Genomic DNA, 13100 nt, shown 5'->3' with positions numbered 1-13100 from the left:
TAATTGCTAAGACTTACGCACTCTTGCATTGGCTTCAGATCTTTCCTAACCAATTTCATAAGTTTTATATAATTTAGTATACAAATAACTGTGTAATTCTCTTTCCAAAGAATTAGTGTTAACTAAATAACCATATCGTTTGTATCCATGGAAATTCGAATGTTTTCTGCTAATAATGAATTCAAGTTTTTGCGGATCTCTAAGAAAAAGCAGCATTTCAAAAACCTTTGTCATTGAGTAAACAGGAATTTCATTAGTTGCTTTCTCAGTCAGACTAAATAATAGTTTACTAAGTTTTTCTTTGTTTCTTGAAGGAATTATTGAAAGCTTTTCACTCAGATAAGTAAGCGAGAGCTTAAATAATTTTTGTTTTCTTGCGGACTTATTATTAATATTTTTGGGGATTTTTTTTAATGTTTTTAACTGTATTTTTGGGCACCAATATAGAAAATAATAGCTCAGAAATGACGGCACTTTTGGGCATCATCAGTCCCGTGTCCCGAGTTGAATTTCAACATATCTGTCTTTTCCCGAATCTTAGTCTAATTAAATGGGAAAAATTCCGATTGCAGTCAGATGTAATTGCTCCAGTGAATTAGAATTTCCCTCTCTTTCCTTTGGATCAAAACTGATTGCCTCGCATTTCCATGATTTAGCAAACACTGCTAGTACTATTACTACTACTACTATTACTACTACTACTACTACTGCTACTACTACTACTACTACTACTACTACTACTAATAATAATAATAATAATAATAATAATAATAATAATAGAGTATTTAAAACTAATTATAGATTATCGCATTTTGTATCACTATTTGAAAAATTTTGTGCACATAACACTTCAGGGAGAAGCGATTTATTTAGAAATTACTCTGAACAGTAGTTTATTAATGTTTGACCAATGATTCTCAACACTGTTTTACGATGTGCGTTCCTGCATAACGAATTAACTAACTTTTTTTCAGTAAGCAATTTGTTCATGGTAATGAATATGATATTTTGTATACGTATTACAGTATGGCTTTCGATAGAGTTCCGTATTGGAGATTGTTGGGGAAAGTCGAGGCACACAGGATAGGAGAACTATTCTTCTGGATAGAAACGTGGATGACAGACAACAGAGAGTTTAAGTAAATGGGGAGAAATTAGAGTGGGGACGCGTCACGAGCGCTGTTCACACTGGTTCACAGTATACATAAACGAAATAGATGATGGAATAAATAGCGGTATAAGGAAGTTTGCTGATGACATTGAAATAGGCCGTCGGATTAATTTTTATAAAGCCATTAGATCGCTACTAAAGATCTGGATAGGTTGATGCTATGTCTCCTCAGTGATTACTTTCATGGTAGATCTCTAAGTGTAGTTCTCAATGGAACGGAATCAGTAAGACATCCTATTGGGGCAAGTGTTCCACAAGGAAGCGTGCTGGGACCATTGTTATGGAGTGTCTACTTCAACTACCTTCTTCATCTCATCCCAGAATCACATGCATATGCAGACGACTGTACACTGACATTCACTTATCCAAGAGAAGAAATGCCAGCTGCTCTAAGCTACATCAATCACCAGCTGAGAGCTATATCAGCTTGGGAAAATAGATGGCAAGTAACATTTGCACCTGAGAAAACGCAAATGATGATCGTCTCTAGGCACCATGATGGTAATGCTGGTGCAGTAGTAAGGATGAATGGGAGGGTGTTGGCACCTGGAGAAGAAGTTGATATCCTTGGGGTGAAATCTGACTCCAAACTAACCATGAAGAACCATGTTGTAAATCTTGCAAACAAGGCAGCCAGGAAGCTTACAGCACTTCGCCGTATCTCGCATCTACTTGACAGTAGGGGTTGCAAGATTCTGTACGAGGCACAAGTACGCTCACGCCTTGAGTATGCTCCACTTTCTTGGTTTGCCTGCCCCCCCCCTTCTCATCTGCGACTGCTTGACAGAGTAGAGAACAGAGCAAGACGTCTCATCTCTCGCCTGGACCCATCCTGGATAGATCTGTTATTTCAGCAGAGCCTTCAACACAGGAGGGATGTGGGTGGCCTTACTGTTATGTACAAGGCCAAAATTGTCAAAGTGCCACACTTGGATCCACATCGAGGACAGCGTGAGACAAGCTTTTATGCCACAAGACGGGCAGAAAGCAGCAACTTCACTCTGGCTGTACTCTTCTCCAGAACATCACTCCATCTGAGATCATATATACCCAGGATGACTCGAGTATGGAATACATTCGTACAGCATAATGATGTCAACGAGATAAAGTCAGTTGATCAAATGAAAATGCTGGCCCACAGATGGCTCCAACTTCATCCTGTTGCCTACTTATATGTCTCATAACAATAAAAATGCTTTCAAATGAGCTGATGTAGGTAACAGCTCTTAGCTTGTCAATAAAGCTAGGGATCCTTAACCTTGCCAAACCCTGTGTAAAAAAAATGGTAAATGCAGTTTAATGCAGACAAATACAATGTTCTAAGTCTGGGATAAGAGAATCGCCATGAAACTTATAAACTAAATAATGTAGACCTCAATCACTCCGAATGAGAAAAAGATTTAGGAATTGTTGTTTGCAGTATTCTTAAGCTATGACAATAGTACGAGTGTTGTATAGGATTTTTGGCATCACATCAAGTAGTATAATTAACATGAGTCATCTGGTCGTTGGTACGGCCTCAGTTAGAAAATGCTTCAATTTTCTGGTCACCATATTACAGAATGGACATATATGTGCTGGGAAACATACAGAGAAGGATGACAAAGTTGATCCCATAGGCTGAGAACACTGAATCTGCACTCTTTAGAAAGGCGTCGAATTAGGGAGGATGTGATTGAGTGTATAACTGGAAGACAGGAATAAATAAAAGGGACATAAATAACGTGCTAAATATACTTACTCAAGACAAAACTCTCAGCAAGGGTTGAAGTTGGAAAAAAGCAGATTTAGAGAGGATATAGGAAAGCATAGGTTTTGTAACACAGGTCAACAATTTTGGAAAAGTTGTGTGCTTCTAATAATAATCATAATAATAATAATAATAATAATAATAATAATAATAATAATAATAATAATAATAATAATAACAACAACAACAACAACATATTAATGATAATGTTGGTAGGTATGTTTTACTGTAACTCAAACCCCTTGAAAGGCAGTGCAGCCAAACTTTGTGACAGGCTTCCTTGTACCCAAGAGCAGGTTTCAGGCTATACAACATTCCAAAATTTTAAATGAAGTAGAGGTCAGGTGCACTATTATTTAGGCATTCTTTTGGTTGCGCTTTAATGAGTAACATCCTTACAGAGTGCTTTTAAGTCCAAAAACATATATGACTTTCTAGAAAATTAATTTAAGGAACGTCCCTTGGAGGGGAATATTTTTGCACTACTTTGAGTATCACATTATGTTAAAGCTCTTGTATATAAGATAAATTAACTTGCAAATAGTTGTGTAGACGTTGTGTAATTGTTTAACTGAGGCTTCATTCTCACTATATACAAATATTCCAAGATGATGAGGTCGAGTCTGTGAGGATTTGAAGTCAAAACTGTAAAATCCCTAGAGATGAGAAGGTGATTGGTTAGGTCAAAGTGTTTTCTGTATATAATGTTAATTTTAAAAGTGATCGACAGGCAAGCCAGGCAAAGGCGTTGGTCAGATGACCAAAACTCCAGAGGCAGGTCATCATATGACTAAGACCCGCGTCAGGAAGCAATGGTCCTGTTTCCTCACGAATCATACCTAACCTAATGTTCTCTGATTTCAGAGTACGAAGGTTTAGACAGAGGAAGATTAGTACGGAAATATTTACTTATATGCTTCGAAGTACTGAGTTTAGAATTCCCTGTGGTGCTACTATTAATATATGTTCTACCACACGAAATTTTAAACACATTATTTCTGGGGATACGAGAAACACTCAATTCAAAATACGTCTGTGAAAGGCATTGAAAAATATTCTTTGCTGTAAACAAACTCTGCTTTTTTCTAATCACTTCGTACTCCATCTCCACTCGTAAGTTATAATACATGTTCAATTTCACTGCTTGCACAGTTCCTTGGTCATTCTTACACAGTCGTACTTAGAGTGTCTGTGTAACAAGTCTCTACTGTTAAATTCTGGCAATATGTTGTAAAATGGTGTTGATGCGGAATAAGAAAAATATGAAATTTATTATTATGAATTGACAAATTTTATAAATATATGGGGATAATTAATAATTATGTGTAATAATTATTGATATGAAATTAATTATTTTGAAATAATTTCTAGGTATCTGTGTGACCCCGATCCATGTCCAAGAAACGCAAGTGGAATGACGACTTCGTCCATTATGGTATCACCAGCATGACAAGGAAGGATGTAACTCAGCTACTATAATGTTATGGAATGAGTTCCTCAAACCTTCAAGACTCAACAGCAATTCAGCAACTGACATGTTGACACAAATCCTGGACATGACTTCACCTTAAAAGTGAAGAAAGGACTGTATTATCGTAGCGGTACCTTGGCAGCTCGAGGATTTACGCTAACCTAAAAGACTTTGTTGCAAACATATTATCAAGTTGCATTTTTGTGTGCCAAAAGAAAATGTTTATATAATTACTGAAAAACCGGTAAAACCTTGTGTACTAGATATATCAAAAATGGTTATAAAAAGGAAGGTACAAAAGAAACTTCAACTGTTACCTTTGTCAAGTGACATTATCCTATCTAGGATTAATGACAAGCCAAAATGTCTTGAAGCAGGTGATCGCGGATATGAGAGCTAGTCCTGTCAAAGTGAGTGTTCTGATAGTCAAGTTAACCAGTGTTAGTTCTTGCAGTCAGTTGTTAGGTTTGTGCGATGCATGAAGGAGAATGAAGCGATGGAAGAATATTTGCTTCGAGAACCTCTGACAACTGCAAAAGTTGTCGACATATTCTGTTTCGAAGAACGGAATGCCTCATGATGTGTGTGGGTCAATTTTACTGATGGGAAGAAAATCATGCTTTGCTAACAATGTGTTCAGATACATGAGTTAATCAATGTTAATTTTTGCAGTCAGTTGCTGGCCATATCACTGATCAAGGCAATGTCTCACCTGTTACAGCAAAGGTCGAGCCTGCAGTACAAAACAGTTAAACGATTTCTGGGTGTGGGTGGATTTTACTTGTTTTTTTCTGAAATTTTAATAAAAAGCTTACTCCTTAACTTCACTACACACCCAATAAAGTAAGCTTTTCTGAAGAGATACATGCTAAAGAGCATTTAATCTTCAAAAACGATTGCACTCCCGCAATACAGGTGGGTGCAAGTGAGATGAGAATTGGTGGAATGTTTCTTCAGAAATCTGAGGAAGATATATCTTATATTATCCAGGATGCTTTTACTATGCTAAACTGAAAAAGTATCGGAAAAAAATATAGCTCCAATAATAAGGAGATGTTCGACATAAATACTCGTCGTACTTGTTATGAAAAATATAAATGTATCCATCGTAAACACATCATTTATCAACGACCTCACTAGAAAGCGTATCCCCGCACCTCTAACCTGTGCCGTGGGCGTCTACACCATCCCGTGTGAATACTGTCTCAAAAAATATGTAGGAGAAACAGGCACTAATCTTTCAATCAGCCTCAACAAACATCGAAACGCCAACAACAAAGACGACTCTACTAGGCAGACTGTTCCAGTCATCTCTTACCCAATTTCCAAACCAATACTTATCTATATCCTTTTCTAAATATAACTAATCTAAGTTGAATCCATTATTTTGAACTCTCACTTGGAGGGATATCCTCAGGACCTTATTAATATCTCCCTTGTTTATGACCATCTTCCACTTATACGCTAAAAACATGTCTCCCCCTCATTCTTCGTCTTACATGGAAGACGAAGAATGGAAAATTTCTTATGCAATGGCATCGTCAAGGGTGGCTTCTTACTGTGGTGAAGAGGCCTTTGGTCTGAGGAACTGGACCTTTCGGTCTTCTTCCTCCAACCGACCATAACTGCATCCCCCATTCCTCCCCTCCCTACCCCATCCTTCCAATCCCTCCTTTCCAATACTACCTCCTTTCTCTATCTCTCCCCTCTCCCCTCTCCTTCCTTTCCAGCTTTCGACCTGTGGGGTCCTTCCCTCCGAAATTCTACTTGCAAGGTTGGAGAAAGTGTGTCGATGTCTGTCCCATTCCATTGACGCCCTTGGTAGTGTTGGTGTTTGCATTGGAATCTGGATAATCTGGGGATGCTCTGATCCCACCTCAGGAGTCATGGAGGGCGGCTTACAATGTCTTTTGAGTGACAGTTGCATCTTTGGAGGTTGATTGTTGGTTCCGGCAGGTGGTGGCGAAAAGAGGTATGTCTTGCAGTGATTTTCCGACTTCCCTCTCTTTTGTCATCCGACGACGTGGCTCAGTAGATGTGACGTTGCTATCCTGGATTGCTGGTATACCAGCTTGAAGGGTAGGGTAGGGCATGGATTTCACCCCGCATCTGCACTATCGGCTGGATTGAGGGCCCTCTTGGATGAGGAGGGGAATATATGGTCCCTTCCATTCCTCCTAAGAACTACCCTTGCATGTTTCCCTTTTTTTCGGAAAAAAAAGAAACTTTACCATGGAGTCCCATATCCATGAAATTCCTCCTCACAAACCTCTTTCTCCTGTGACGTTTCCCCTCACGACCCTACTTCGTTATTAGACAATTCTTCAGACCTCTCTAAAACTCCAGTACTTTCTAAAGGTAACATTTCATTACTCACCTCTGGTACTGAGGTTCTGTCTGATTCTTGATACGTCTAACCTCCGTGCGTCTTTGACCATTCTTCTCCCTATACAGTGCGAAGATTTTCAGATCGCCCACCTATTTCTGCAAAGGCCACCTCTGCTCCCCCACCTAAATGACCACGACCTTTATTGTATGACACTCTTCCCAGAAACGACCGACATGACACTTCCTTTGTATTCTACTTTTCACTGTATATGAATGTGTAAATTCAAGAATTATGTGGATTAAAGTAAAGGTTGGATGCGAAAAGTGGGTCATAAAAAGCGTGTATGCACCTGGAGAAGAGAGGAATGTAGAGGAGAGAGAGAGATTTTGGGAGATGTTAAGTGACTGTATAGGAACCTTTGAACCAAGTGAGAGAGTAATTGTGGTAGGGGACCTGAATGCTAAAGTAGGAGAAACTTTTAGAGAGGGTGTGGTAGGTAAGTTTGGGGTGCCAGGTGCAAATGATAGTGGGAGCCCTTTGATTGAACTTTGTATAGAAAGGGGTTTAGTTATAGGTAATACATATTTTAAGAAAAAGAGGATAAATAAGTATACAAGATATGATGTAGGGCGAAATGACAGTAGTTTGTTGGATTATGTATTGGTAGATAAAAGACTGTTGAGTAGACTTCAGGATGTACATGTTTATAGAGGGGCCACAGATATATCAGATCACTTTTTAGTCGTAGCTACACTGAGAGTAAAAGGAAGATGGGATACAAGGAGAATAGAAACATCAGGGAAGAGAGAGGTGAAGGTTTATAAACTAAAAGAGGAGGCAGTTAGGGTAAGATATAAACAGCTATTGGAGGATAGATGGGCTAATGAGAGCATAGGCAATGGGGTCGAAGAGGTATGGGGTAGGTTTAAAAATGTAGTGTTAGAGTGTTCAGTAGAAGTTTGTGGTTACAGGAAAGTGGGTGTGGGAGGGAAGAGGAGCGATTGGTGGAATGATGATGTAAAGAGAGTAGTAAGCGATAAAAAGTTAGCATATGAGAAGTTTTTACAAAGTAGAAGTGATGCAAGGAGGGAAGAGTATATGGAGAAAAAGAGAGAGGTTAAGAGAGTGGTGAAGAAATGTAAAAAGAGAGCAAATGAGAGAGTGGGTGAGATGTTATCAACAAATTTTGTTGAAAATAAGAAAAAGTTTTGGAGTGAGATTAACAAGTTAAGGAAGCTTAGAGAACAAATGGATTTGTCAGTTAAAAATAGGAGAGGAGAGTTATTAAATGGAGAGTTAGAGGTATTGGGAAGACGGAGGGAATATTTTGAGGAATTGTTAAATGTTGATGAAGATAGGGAAGCTGTGATTTCGTGTATAGGGCAAGGAGGAATAACATCTTGTAGGAGTGAGGAAGAGCCAGTTGTGAGTGTGGGGGAAGTTCGTGAGGCAGTAGGTAAAATGAAAGGGGGTAAGGCAGCCGGGATTGATGGGATAAAGATATAAATGTTAAAAGCAGGTGGGGATATAGTTTTGGAGTGGTTGGTGCAATTATTTAATAAATGTATGGAAGAGGGTAAGGTACCTAGGGATTGGCAGAGAGCATGCATAGTTCCTTTGTATAAAGGCAAAGGGGACAAAAGAGAGTGCAAAAATTATAGGGGGACAAGTCTGTTGAGTATACCTGGTAAAGTGTATGGTAGAGTTATTGTTGAAAGAATTAAGAGCTAGACGGAGAATGTTAGAGCAGATGAACAAGGAAGCTTTAGGAAAGGTAGGGGACCAGGTGTTTACAGTGAAACAAAGAGGTTTTTGTGGCATTTATGGAAAAGGCGTATGGCAGGGTGGATAGGGGGGCAATGAGGCAGATGTTGCAGGTGTATGGTGTAGGAGGTAGGTTACTGAAAGCAGTGAAGAGTTTTTACGAGGATAGTGAGACTCAAGTTAGAGTATGTAGGAAAGAGGGAGATTATTTCCCAGTAAAAGTAGGCCTTAGACAAGGATGTGTGATGTCACCGTTGTTGTTTAATATATTTATAGATGGGGTTGTAAGAGAAGTAAATGCGAGGGTCTTGGCAAGAGGCGTGGAGTTAAAAGATAAAGAATCACACATAAAGTGGGAGTTGTCACAGTTGCTCTTTGCTGATGACACTGTGCTCTTGGGAGATTCTGAAGAAAAGTTGCAGAGGTTGGTGGATGAATTTGGTAGGGTATGTAAAAGAAGAAGATTAAAAGTAAATACAGGAAAGAGTAAGGTTATGAGGATAAAAAGATTAGGTGATGAAAAATTGGATATCAGATTGGAGAGAGAGAGTATGGAGGAGATGAATGTATTCATATATTTGGGAGTGGACGTGTCAGCGAATGGGTCTATGAAAGATGAGGTGAATCATAGAATTGATGAGGGGAAAAGGGTGAGCGGTGCACTTAGGAGTCTGTGGAGACAAAGAACTTTGTCCTTGGAGGCAAAGAGGGGAATGTATGAGAGTATAGTTTTACCAACGCTCTTATATGGGTGTGAAGCATGGGTGATGAATGTTGCAGCGAGAAGAAGGCTGGAGGCAGTGGAGATGTCATGTCTGAGGGCAATGTGTAGTGAGAATATAATGTTGTCCATAGGGCTGAGGAAGGGTTGTTGAGGTGGTTCGGACATGTAGATAGAATGGAGCGAAACAGAATGACTTCAAGAGTGTATCAGTCTGTAGTGGAAGGAAGGCGGGGTAGGGGTCAGCCTAGGAAAGGTTGGAGGGAGGGGGTAAAGGAGGTTTTGTGTGCGAGGGACTTCCAGCAGGCATGCGGGAGCGTGTTTGATAGGAGTGAATGGAGACAAGTGGTTTTTAATACTTGACATGCTGTTGGAGTGTGAGCACAGTAACATTTATGAAGGGATTCAGGGAAACCGGCAGGCCGGACTTGAGTCCTGGAGATGGGAAGTACAGTGCCTGCACTCTGAAGGAGGAGTGTTAATGTTGCAGTTTAAAAACTGCAGTGTAAAGCACCCTTCTGGGAAGACAGTGATGGAGTGAATGATGGTGAAAGTTTTTCTTTTTCGGGCCACCCTGCCTTGGTGGGAATCGGCCAGTGTGATAATAAAAAAATAAAAAACAATGGGCTAAGATCTTTACACTGCAACTGACTACTTCTACTGATTATCTTCCATATCACAGTATGAGCAAGGCACTCTTATGCCATGTTTGTCAAAATATTTCATTTTATGCATTTAATAGTGGGGCATGCATTGTCAAGGTGCAAAATGCTGGACAGACTCACAATTTTTCCATTCTTACTACGATTCATAAACACATTTCTCTCAATTCCTGTGGTGGAACCGTAGCTCGTTCAAAGTCCATTTCAGCGTGATTTGCTGAAGTGTAATGTTGACTTTATGGAACAGCTTGAGCTCCAAGACCTCCCAATTCTTAAAGTGGACACTTATGTACTACCTGCCCGCGGACGGAGACACTTTCTATACAATGTTGCTCGGTTAACTTCTGACTTATATAACTTCTGTTTATATTGTGGGACATCGTTTGCAAGTACGGGAATTGATTCTTACACAACAATAATGTATAAATTGCTGGTGAAATATTGCAGGTCCATGGCAGAATGCCCAGTCTGTAGTGCTGCTGATCATACCGATCCATTTTGCAGCCAACCTCCCACTTGCCTTAATTGTAATGCCGCTCACCCGGCTCATTCTGGCCGTTGCCAGGTTTTCTTAAACGAAAGAGAAATGCGTTTTTATCAAAAAGGAAGATTTCTCTTACGCCATGGCAGTCTCCCATCTCCGCCTTTATGTGAGACTTCCACGGCTTTAATATTCTAGGGTTACTAGGCGGCCCCCAGCCAATTCAATAAAATAGCAATTAAACTTGGAATTATTCGAATCGGTGCAATAACTGGAAAATCCCTCTTTAAAGGGCTTCAAATTTTAATCCCTTCTATGAATTTCAAAACATCTCTGAGTCACTGGTTTCAGAACAATTACTGGAGAATGACTTTTCAGACTTTGTGGGCTTTATTATTAAAGGAAAGGTGTATCTTAATAAGAATTTTTTTCTATTGAATTTGAGCTTTGTACACACTGATTTGCCAGTTACATATAACTTTTAATATCAGCTTTAACTTTCTTAAAAACACATAATCAACTGCAGAGAATTTTAAATATAATAGAACTGCAAAAATGAGAAATATTGACAATTCACTTTCCAGAGTTTTCCGTTTTCACGAGTTTAGTAAACACCTAAAGATTCTGTGCCAGAGATGATGCTTTGTTAGTTATACTGTTCTCCTCTTACTCTAACCTCCTTCAAGACTTCCGTTTTTAAAATCGAAATGCCTTATCGGCTTTATATTTTCAACCCTGGTCGACTATTGCTGGGTAAAAGTTTATGGAACAGCTGACAAGTGCAGGTGCCCTTTGCTTAAATTTAAATAGATACACTCTTGTGTATCTTAATAGACCGTGTGGGTGCCTTTTTTGCCTCTTTTAATCCCGAAATGGTATAGTAAACAATTGTAAAAGGCATCGATCGTTAATGGGTGACAAATCGTATGTAATGGGTTTTGTTTTGGATACTGTGCAGTAACTGGAGATTGTATTGTGTGCTCAACTTTCAACTTTTAGTGCTGATGTGTTTTCCTCAAAAGAAGCTTTCTCTTGATTTTAGTCTGTGTAAATTTCATTCTGCCAACTTCGTAAATACATTTATTTGTGTGAAGGAGCAGTAGAATGTCTTATCTGATCAGATAACAGTGACAGCGTTTAGCTTTACTGGATTATTCTATGTTGAATATACGCAATGCACTTTTATGTGCCAGAATATGTGTGCCCTCAACACTATAGTAGAAAAAAGTTAATATGTCATGGACTCATCTCTTAAATAACTCATATTTATTTTCTTACTTAATTGCTTGAAAGCTGGTTAATGTTGTTTATAGAAAAGTTTTGACTGATTTTATGGAACAAATTAGAAAAAAATAAATTTGAAATTTCTTTCGATAATTTCTGAGTGTCGCATCCGATTAGTTTCAACTTTTCGGTGCTGATAACATGATAATGTAACTTCTGAGCTGCTTCAAGCATAATGTCCTGTTGTATTTTAAGACAATGGTATCTTTGAGATAACGAGAGAAGGCCTCTTCAGTTTTGCTTAAAAGCTGATGCTTCTTACTTGAAGGTTTGAATTAAATTTGGAATATGCATGTCGTAATTTGCCATTTTCACTGAAGAAATTGGCATATTAGTCTCCATATGGTGATCTGTGAATGCCTCGTCTGATTCAAATCAAACGTTAAACACTAATATTTATCTGCATTACAAACATATGCAGCTCCCTGAACTATCAGTCCATGCACTGCGGTACAGCGACTGGGCAATGTAATTTAGAGATACGTTTCTCGAATGACTCTGCAGTCAAAATATGTGTAGTTTCACCTGTCTTTGCCTCTTGTATAGTATCTAGTTAAAATTAATCTTTCTTGTGAAGAATAATGTGAATATCACTGTTTCACTGCCAATTGATTCTCTCGACGAAGCTTATATATACAACATTGAAAGGAAACTTCAATATGACATTTTTTTAAAATAAATAAGCCCCTGGGGTTGATAAAACTAGCTCTAGGCCTCTAACTCTACCACTAGTGCCTCATCGGGAGGTACGTAATGATTTTTTTTTCATTGCACCTACCAATTGCAACATTCCATAGTTCCTGACTAGGCATGGAAAGTCCTAGAACTAGTTTACCCATCCCACGTGGCTCATTTACAATGAATTGTACGCTCATTTGCCACTGTGTTACATTTTTATAAATAATGTTTAAGCTGGCCAACGATTATATATTTGCCACAGAGAAACAGTTCAAGTAAGAAGTGACCCAAAATGGATGAATAGATGGAGTGAAGGGAGGAATTTACAGATGCATCACAAGAAGAAAAGGTAACTTTGCAGGCCATGTTCTCAATAAAAAAGAGATAAATAAAGGGATAAGAAAGGCTAAATGAGACCATATAACTAAAGTTTCTTTCAACACACCGCCCATATCCCACCGAGGCAGGGTGGCCCAAAAGGAAAAACGAAAGTTTCTCCTGTTACACTTATTAATATATACAGGAGAAGGGGTTACTAGCCCCTTGCTCCCAGCATTTTAGTCGCCTCTTGCAACACGCATGGCTTACGGAGGAAGAATTCTGTTCCACTTCCCCATGGAGGTAAGAGGAAATAAACAAGAACAAGAACTAGAAAGAAAATAGAAGAAAACTCAGAGGGGTGTGTATATATATGCTTGTACATGTATGTGTAGTGTGACCTAAGTGTAAGCAGAAGTAGCAAGACGTACCTGAAATCTTGCATGTTTATGAGACAGAAAAAAAAGACGC

Source organism: Cherax quadricarinatus, chromosome 34 (genome assembly GCF_038502225.1).
Source record: "Cherax quadricarinatus isolate ZL_2023a chromosome 34, ASM3850222v1, whole genome shotgun sequence".
In the NCBI taxonomy this organism is placed as follows: domain Eukaryota; kingdom Metazoa; phylum Arthropoda; class Malacostraca; order Decapoda; family Parastacidae; genus Cherax; species Cherax quadricarinatus.
Note: the sequence above shows the minus strand (reverse complement) of the source record.